The sequence below is a fragment of the Scardinius erythrophthalmus genome (assembly GCF_964197995.2).
Source record: "Scardinius erythrophthalmus genome assembly, chromosome: 3".
Classification (NCBI taxonomy): domain Eukaryota; kingdom Metazoa; phylum Chordata; class Actinopteri; order Cypriniformes; family Leuciscidae; genus Scardinius; species Scardinius erythrophthalmus.
In genome coordinates, this window is record NC_138223.1 from 59,739,193 (window position 1) to 59,749,353 (window position 10,161).

The 10,161-nt window shown below is 38.5% G+C and overlaps 1 protein-coding gene across 2 annotated transcripts in view; it reads right to left on the reverse strand.

Annotated features, from left to right (window-relative positions):
* LOC308687563 (thioredoxin domain-containing protein 11-like) overlaps positions 1-10,161 on the reverse strand; it is a 29,042-nt gene that overhangs the window by 18,408 nt on the left and 473 nt on the right. The window lies entirely within an intron of this gene.

A 10,161-nucleotide genomic window follows, 5' to 3' on the forward strand; every position in this document is an offset into this window, starting at 1 on the left:
GACTGAACTACGGATTATTTTTTAAAGATTAATTCTTCGGTTTCAAGGTATATTTGGAATCATAAAACCCAGACTCAAACTTTAGTTTTGATGAAACTTCTTTTTCCCTATAACATGTCTCTGTTTTTTATTTACTCAGATATGCCCTGTTGTATAATAACTATTATTTATCTTTTTGTTATTTCATATGCATATGTATGAACATGTATATCCATCGGTTTGGCTTATTTTATCTGTCAAAGAAAACGTGCCTGAAAAAGATTAATGCACACCTGAATATAAGGCGTTTTTCATTTCCAGCCTTCATCATCAATTATACATCACTTAAAAATTATTAATTACAAAATTAATAGCAGCTAACTACACATTAATATTAATGTGGTTTGGAATTGGTAAAATGTGCTTGAACAAAAAAAAAATGATCAGAAAATCAACGTGCCTAATAATTCTGCACACACTGTATATAGTGAACATTAGGCTATATATAATTCTATATAGTACATTGCAGTAAAATATGCAACATATCGTTCTATATGGTAATTCCTGTATATGTTGTGTTTTATTGTATATTTAGAGTTGCAGGTGAGGGTTATAGGCAGGATAAGAGCACAGATGAGCAGTGTATGATATTATAGTCATATTCTACAGTATATTTACCCGCAGGTGAGGGTTATAGGCAGGATAAGAGCACAGATGAGCAGTATATGATATTATAGTCATATTCTACAGTATATTTACCCGCGGGTGAGGGTTATAGCAGGATAAGAGCACAGATGAGCAGTGTATGATATTATAGTCATATTCTACAGTATATTTACCCGCAGGTGAGGGTTATAGGCAGGATAAGAGCACAGATGAGCAGTGTATGATATTATAGTCATATTCTACAGTATATTTACCCGCAGGTGAGGGTTATAGGCAGGATAAGAGCACAGATGAGCAGTGTATGATATTATAGTCATATTCTACAGTATATTTACCCGCAGGTGAGGGTTATAGGCAGGATAAGAGCACAGATGAGCAGTGTATGATATTATAGTCATATTCTACAGTATATTTACCCGCAGGTGAGGGTTATAGGCAGGATAAGAGCACAGATGAGCAGTATATGATATTATAGTCATATTCTACAGTATATTTACCCGCAGGTGAGGGTTATAGGCAGGATAAGAGCACAGATGAGCAGTATATGATATTATAGTCATATTCTACAGTATATTTACCCGCAGGTGAGGGTTATAGGCAGGATAAGAGCACAGATGAGCAGTGTATGATATTATAGTCATATTCTACAGTATATTTACCCGCAGGTGAGGGTTATAGGCAGGATAAGAGCACAGATGAGCAGTGTATGATATTATAGTCATATTCTACAGTATATTTACCCGCAGGTGAGGGTTATAGGCAGGATAAGAGCACAGGTGAGCAGTATATGATATTATAGTCATATTCTACAGTATATTTACCCGCAGGTGAGGGTTATAGGCAGGATAAGAGCACAGATGAGCAGTGTATGATATTATAGTCATATTCTACAGTATATTTACCCGCAGGTGAGGGTTATAGGCAGGATAAGAGCACAGATGAGCAGTGTATGATATTATAGTCATATTCTACAGTATATTTACCCGCAGGTGAGAGTTATAGGCAGGATAAGAGCACAGATGAGCAGTATATGATATTATAGTCATATTCTACAGTATATTTACCCGCGGGTGAGGGTTATAGGCAGGATAAGAGCACAGATGAGCAGTGTATGATATTATAGTCATATTCTACAGTATATTTACCCGCAGGTGAGGGTTATAGCAGGATAAGAGCACAGGTGAGCAGTATATGATATTATAGTCATATTCTACAGTATATTTACCCGCAGGTGAGGGTTATAGCAGGATAAGAGCACAGGTGAGCAGTATATGATATTATAGTCATATTCTACAGTATATTTACCCGCAGGTGAGGGTTATAGGCAGGATAAGAGCACAGATGAGCAGTGTATGATATTATAGTCATATTCTACAGTATATTTACCCGCAGGTGAGGGTTATAGGCAGGATAAGAGCACAGGTGAGCAGTATATGATATTATAGTCATATTCTACAGTATATTTACCCGCAGGTGAGGGTTATAGGCAGGATAAGAGCACAGATGAGCAGTGTATGATATTATAGTCATATTCTACAGTATATTTACCCGCAGGTGAGGGTTATAGGCAGGATAAGAGCACAGATGAGCAGTATATGATATTATAGTCATATTCTACAGTATATTTACCCGCAGGTGAGGGTTATAGGCAGGATAAGAGCACAGGTGAGCAGTATATGATATTATAGTCATATTCTACAGTATATTTACCCGCGGGTGAGGGTTATAGGCAGGATAAGAGCACAGATGAGCAGTATATGATATTATAGTCATATTCTACAGTATATTTACCCGCAGGTGAGGGTTATAGGCAGGATAAGAGCACAGGTGAGCAGTATATGATATTATAGTCATATTCTACAGTATATTTACCCGCAGGTGAGGGTTATAGCAGGATAAGAGCACAGGTGAGCAGTATATGATATTATAGTCATATTCTACAGTATATTTACCCGCAGGTGAGGGTTATAGGCAGGATAAGAGCACAGGTGAGCAGTATATGATATTATAGTCATATTCTACAGTATATTTACCCGCAGGTGAGGGTTATAGCAGGATAAGAGCACAGATGAGCAGTGTATGATATTATAGTCATATTCTACAGTATATTTACCCGCGGGTGAGGGTTATAGCAGGATAAGAGCACAGATGAGCAGTATATGATATTATAGTCATATTCTACAGTATATTTACCCGCGGGTGAGGGTTATAGGCAGGATAAGAGCACAGATGAGCAGTATATGATATTATAGTCATATTCTACAGTATATTTACCCGCAGGTGAGGGTTATAGGCAGGATAAGAGCACAGGTGAGCAGTGTATGATATTATAGTCATATTCTACAGTATATTTACCCGCAGGTGAGGGTTATAGGCAGGATAAGAGCACAGATGAGCAGTATATGATATTATAGTCATATTCTACAGTATATTTACCCGCAGGTGAGGGTTATAGGCAGGATAAGAGCACAGGTGAGCAGTATATGATATTATAGTCATATTCTACAGTATATTTACCCGCGGGTGAGGGTTATAGGCAGGATAAGAGCACAGGTGAGCAGTATATGATATTATAGTCATATTCTACAGTATATTTACCCGCGGGTGAGGGTTATAGCAGGATAAGAGCACAGATGAGCAGTGTATGATATTATAGTCATATTCTACAGTATATTTACCCGCAGGTGAGAGTTATAGGCAGGATAAGAGCACAGATGAGCAGTGTATGATATTATAGTCATATTCTACAGTATATTTACCCGCAGGTGAGGGTTATAGGCAGGATAAGAGCACAGATGAGCAGTATATGATATTATAGTCATATTCTACAGTATATTTATTACCCGCAGGTGAGGGTTATAGGCAGGATAAGAGCACAGGTGAGCAGTATATGATATTATAGTCATATTCTACAGTATATTTACCCGCGGGTGAGGGTTATAGGCAGGATAAGAGCACAGGTGAGCAGTATATGATATTATAGTCATATTCTACAGTATATTTACCCGCAGGTGAGGGTTATAGGCAGGATAAGAGCACAGATGAGCAGTTTATGATATTATAGTCATATTCTACAGTATATTTACCCGCAGGTGAGGGTTATAGGCAGGATAAGAGCACAGATGAGCAGTATATGATATTATAGTCATATTCTACAGTATATTTACCCGCAGGTGAGGGTTATAGGCAGGATAAGAGCACAGATGAGCAGTATATGATATTATAGTCATATTCTACAGTATATTTACCCGCAGGTGAGGGTTATAGGCAGGATAAGAGCACAGATGAGCAGTATATGATATTATAGTCATATTCTACAGTATATTTACCCGCAGGTGAGCGTTATAGGCAGGATAAGAGCACAGATGAGCAGTATATGATATTATAGTCATATTCTACAGTATATTTACCCGCGGGTGAGGGTTATAGCAGGATAAGAGCACAGATGAGCAGTGTATGATATTATAGTCATATTCTACAGTATATTTACCCGCAGGTGAGAGTTATAGGCAGGATAAGAGCACAGATGAGCAGTGTATGATATTATAGTCATATTCTACAGTATATTTACCCGCAGGTGAGGGTTATAGGCAGGATAAGAGCACAGGTGAGCAGTATATGATATTATAGTCATATTCTACAGTATATTTACCCGCGGGTGAGGGTTATAGCAGGATAAGAGCACAGATGAGCAGTATATGATATTATAGTCATATTCTACAGTATATTTACCCGCAGGTGAGAGTTATAGGCAGGATAAGAGCACAGATGAGCAGTGTATGATATTATAGTCATATTCTACAGTATATTTACCCGCAGGTGAGGGTTATAGGCAGGATAAGAGCACAGATGAGCAGTATATGATATTATAGTCATATTCTACAGTATATTTATTACCCGCAGGTGAGAGTTATAGGCAGGATAAGAGCACAGATGAGCAGTGTATGATATTATAGTCATATTCTACAGTATATTTACCCGCAGGTGAGGGTTATAGGCAGGATAAGAGCACAGGTGAGCAGTATATGATATTATAGTCATATTCTACAGTATATTTACCCGCAGGTGAGGGTTATAGGCAGGATAAGAGCACAGGTGAGCAGTATATGATATTATAGTCATATTCTACAGTATATTTACCCGCAGGTGAGGGTTATAGGCAGGATAAGAGCACAGGTGAGCAGTATATGATATTATAGTCATATTCTACAGTATATTTACCCGCAGGTGAGGGTTATAGGCAGGATAAGAGCACAGATGAGCAGTATATGATATTATAGTCATATTCTACAGTATATTTACCCGCGGGTGAGGGTTATAGCAGGATAAGAGCACAGGTGAGCAGTATATGATATTATAGTCATATTCTACAGTATATTTACCCGCGGGTGAGGGTTATAGGCAGGATAAGAGCACAGGTGAGCAGTATATGATATTATAGTCATATTCTACAGTATATTTACCCGCGGGTGAGGGTTATAGCAGGATAAGAGCACAGGTGAGCAGTATATGATATTATAGTCATATTCTACAGTATATTTACCCGCGGGTGAGGGTTATAGCAGGATAAGAGCACAGGTGAGCAGTATATGATATTATAGTCATATTCTACAGTATATTTACCCGCGGGTGAGGGTTATAGGCAGGATAAGAGCACAGATGAGCAGTATATGATATTATAGTCATATTCTACAGTATATTTACCCGCGGGTGAGGGTTATAGCAGGATAAGAGCACAGGTGAGCAGTATATGATATTATAGTCATATTCTACAGTATATTTACCCGCGGGTGAGGGTTATAGGCAGGATAAGAACACAGGTGAGCAGTATATGATATTATAGTCATATTCTACAGTATATTTACCCGCAGGTGAGGGTTATAGGCAGGATAAGAGCACAGATGAGCAGTATATGATATTATAGTCATATTCTACAGTATATTTACCCGCAGGTGAGGGTTATAGGCAGGATAAGAGCACAGATGAGCAGTATATGATATTATAGTCATATTCTACAGTATATTTACCCGCAGGTGAGGGTTATAGGCAGGATAAGAGCACAGATGAGCAGTATATGATATTATAGTCATATTCTACAGTATATTTACCCGCGGGTGAGGGTTATAGGCAGGATAAGAGCACAGATGAGCAGTATATGATATTATAGTCATATTCTACAGTATATTTACCCGCAGGTGAGGGTTATAGGCAGGATAAGAGCACAGATGAGCAGTATATGATATTATAGTCATATTCTACAGTATATTTACCCGCAGGTGAGGGTTATAGGCAGGATAAGAGCACAGATGAGCAGTATATGATATTATAGTCATATTCTACAGTATATTTACCCGCAGGTGAGGGTTATAGGCAGGATAAGAGCACAGATGAGCAGTATATGATATTATAGTCATATTCTACAGTATATTTACCCGCAGGTGAGGGTTATAGCAGGATAAGAGCACAGGTGAGCAGTATATGATATTATAGTCATATTCTACAGTATATTTACCCGCAGGTGAGGGTTATAGGCAGGATAAGAGCACAGGTGAGCAGTATATGATATTATAGTCATATTCTACAGTATATTTACCCGCAGGTGAGGGTTATAGGCAGGATAAGAGCACAGATGAGCAGTATATGATATTATAGTCATATTCTACAGTATATTTACCCGCAGGTGAGGGTTATAGGCAGGATAAGAGCACAGATGAGCAGTATATGATATTATAGTCATATTCTACAGTATATTTACCCGCAGGTGAGGGTTATAGGCAGGATAAGAGCACAGATGAGCAGTGTATGATATTATAGTCATATTCTACAGTATATTTACCCGCAGGTGAGGGTTATAGCAGGATAAGAGCACAGATGAGCAGTATATGATATTATAGTCATATTCTACAGTATATTTACCCGCAGGTGAGGGTTATAGGCAGGATAAGAGCACAGATGAGCAGTGTATGATATTATAGTCATATTCTACAGTATATTTACCCGCAGGTGAGGGTTATAGGCAGGATAAGAGCACAGATGAGCAGTATATGATATTATAGTCATATTCTACAGTATATTTACCCGCGGGTGAGGGTTATAGGCAGGATAAGAGCACAGATGAGCAGTGTATGATATTATAGTCATATTCTACAGTATATTTACCCGCGGGTGAGGGTTATAGCAGGATAAGAGCACAGGTGAGCAGTGTATGATATTATAGTCATATTCTACAGTATATTTACCCGCAGGTGAGGGTTATAGGCAGGATAAGAGCACAGATGAGCAGTATATGATATTATAGTCATATTCTACAGTATATTTACCCGCAGGTGAGGGTTATAGGCAGGATAAGAGCACAGATGAGCAGTGTATGATATTATAGTCATATTCTACAGTATATTTACCCGCGGGTGAGGGTTATAGGCAGGATAAGAGCACAGGTGAGCAGTATATGATATTATAGTCATATTCTACAGTATATTTACCCGCAGGTGAGGGTTATAGCAGGATAAGAGCACAGATGAGCAGTATATGATATTATAGTCATATTCTACAGTATATTTACCCGCAGGTGAGGGTTATAGGCAGGATAAGAGCACAGATGAGCAGTATATGATATTATAGTCATATTCTACAGTATATTTACCCGCGGGTGAGGGTTATAGGCAGGATAAGAGCACAGATGAGCAGTGTATGATATTATAGTCATATTCTACAGTATATTTACCCGCAGGTGAGGGTTATAGGCAGGATAAGAGCACAGATGAGCAGTATATGATATTATAGTCATATTCTACAGTATATTTACCCGCAGGTGAGGGTTATAGGCAGGATAAGAGCACAGATGAGCAGTATATGATATTATAGTCATATTCTACAGTATATTTACCCGCAGGTGAGGGTTATAGGCAGGATAAGAGCACAGATGAGCAGTGTATGATATTATAGTCATATTCTACAGTATATTTACCCGCAGGTGAGGGTTATAGGCAGGATAAGAGCACAGATGAGCAGTATATGATATTATAGTCATATTCTACAGTATATTTACCCGCAGGTGAGGGTTATAGGCAGGATAAGAGCACAGATGAGCAGTGTATGATATTATAGTCATATTCTACAGTATATTTACCCGCGGGTGAGGGTTATAGCAGGATAAGAGCACAGATGAGCAGTGTATGATATTATAGTCATATTCTACAGTATATTTACCCGCAGGTGAGGGTTATAGCAGGATAAGAGCACAGGTGAGCAGTATATGATATTATAGTCATATTCTACAGTATATTTACCCGCAGGTGAGGGTTATAGCAGGATAAGAGCACAGGTGAGCAGTATATGATATTATAGTCATATTCTACAGTATATTTACCCGCAGGTGAGGGTTATAGCAGGATAAGAGCACAGGTGAGCAGTATATGATATTATAGTCATATTCTACAGTATATTTACCCGCAGGTGAGGGTTATAGCAGGATAAGAGCACAGGTGAGCAGTATATGATATTATAGTCATATTCTACAGTATATTTACCCGCAGGTGAGGGTTATAGCAGGATAAGAGCACAGGTGAGCAGTATATGATATTATAGTCATATTCTACAGTATATTTACCCGCAGGTGAGGGTTATAGCAGGATAAGAGCACAGGTGAGCAGTATATGATATTATAGTCATATTCTACAGTATATTTACCCGCAGGTGAGGGTTATAGGCAGGATAAGAGCACAGGTGAGCAGTATATGATATTATAGTCATATTCTACAGTATATTTACCCGCAGGTGAGGGTTATAGGCAGGATAAGAGCACAGATGAGCAGTATATGATATTATAGTCATATTCTACAGTATATTTACCCGCAGGTGAGGGTTATAGCAGGATAAGAGCACAGGTGAGCAGTATATGATATTATAGTCATATTCTACAGTATATTTACCCGCGGGTGAGGGTTATAGCAGGATAAGAGCACAGGTGAGCAGTATATGATATTATAGTCATATTCTACAGTATATTTACCCGCAGGTGAGGGTTATAGGCAGGATAAGAGCACAGGTGAGCAGTATATGATATTATAGTCATATTCTACAGTATATTTACCCGCGGGTGAGGGTTATAGCAGGATAAGAGCACAGGTGAGCAGTATATGATATTATAGTCATATTCTACAGTATATTTACCCGCAGGTGAGGGTTATAGCAGGATAAGAGCACAGGTGAGCAGTATATGATATTATAGTCATATTCTACAGTATATTTACCCGCAGGTGAGGGTTATAGGCAGGATAAGAGCACAGGTGAGCAGTATATGATATTATAGTCATATTCTACAGTATATTTACCCGCGGGTGAGGGTTATAGGCAGGATAAGAGCACAGGTGAGCAGTATATGATATTATAGTCATATTCTACAGTATATTTACCCGCGGGTGAGGGTTATAGGCAGGATAAGAGCACAGGTGAGCAGTATATGATATTATAGTCATATTCTACAGTATATTTACCCGCGGGTGAGGGTTATAGCAGGATAAGAGCACAGGTGAGCAGTATATGATATTATAGTCATATTCTACAGTATATTTACCCGCAGGTGAGGGTTATAGGCAGGATAAGAGCACAGGTGAGCAGTATATGATATTATAGTCATATTCTACAGTATATTTACCCGCAGGTGAGCGTTATAGGCAGGATAAGAGCACAGGTGAGCAGTATATGATATTATAGTCATATTCTACAGTATATTTACCCGCAGGTGAGGGTTATAGCAGGATAAGAGCACAGGTGAGCAGTATATGATATTATAGTCATATTCTACAGTATATTTACCCGCAGGTGAGGGTTATAGGCAGGATAAGAGCACAGGTGAGCAGTATATGATATTATAGTCATATTCTACAGTATATTTACCCGCAGGTGAGGGTTATAGCAGGATAAGAGCACAGGTGAGCAGTATATGATATTATAGTCATATTCTACAGTATATTTACCCGCGGGTGAGGGTTATAGCAGGATAAGAGCACAGGTGAGCAGTATATGATATTATAGTCATATTCTACAGTATATTTACCCGCAGGTGAGGGTTATAGGCAGGATAAGAGCACAGATGAGCAGTATATGATATTATAGTCATATTCTACAGTATATTTACCCGCGGGTGAGGGTTATAGCAGGATAAGAGCACAGGTGAGCAGTATATGATATTATAGTCATATTCTACAGTATATTTACCCGCAGGTGAGGGTTATAGCAGGATAAGAGCACAGGTGAGCAGTATATGATATTATAGTCATATTCTACAGTATATTTACCCGCGGGTGAGGGTTATAGCAGGATAAGAGCACAGGTGAGCAGTATATGATATTATAGTCATATTCTACAGTATATTTACCCGCAGGTGAGGGTTATAGGCAGGATAAGAGCACAGATGAGCAGTGTATGATATTATAGTCATATTCTACAGTATATTTACCCGCAGGTGAGGGTTATAGGCAGGATAAGAGCACAGGTGAGCAGTATATGATATTA